Genomic DNA, 435 nt, shown 5'->3' on the forward strand with positions numbered 1-435 from the left:
AGCTTTCTTTTGATTTCCATTTGCATGGAATATCTTTTTCCATCCCCTCACTTTCAGTCTGCATGTGTCGCTAAATCTGAAGTGGGTCTCTTGTAGACAGCGTATGTACAGGTCTTGTTTTTGTATACATTCAGCCAGTCTGTGTCTTTTGATTGGAGCATTTAATCCATTTACATTTAAGGTAATTGTCGATATGTATGTTCCTATTACTACTTTCTTAACTGTTTTGGGTTTGTTATTGTAGGTTTTTTCCTTCTCTTGTTTCCTGCCTAGAGAAGTTCCTTTAGCATTTGTTGTAAAGCTGGTTTGGTGGTGCTGAATTCTCTTAACTTTTACTTATCTGTAAAGGTTTAATTTCTCCATCGAATCTGAATGAGATTCTTGCTGGGTAGAGTAATCTTGGTTGTAGGTTTTTCCTTTTCATCACTTTAAATA

This window comes from Physeter macrocephalus, chromosome 10 (assembly GCF_002837175.3).
Source record: "Physeter macrocephalus isolate SW-GA chromosome 10, ASM283717v5, whole genome shotgun sequence".
Taxonomy (NCBI): Eukaryota; Metazoa; Chordata; class Mammalia; order Artiodactyla; family Physeteridae; genus Physeter; species Physeter macrocephalus.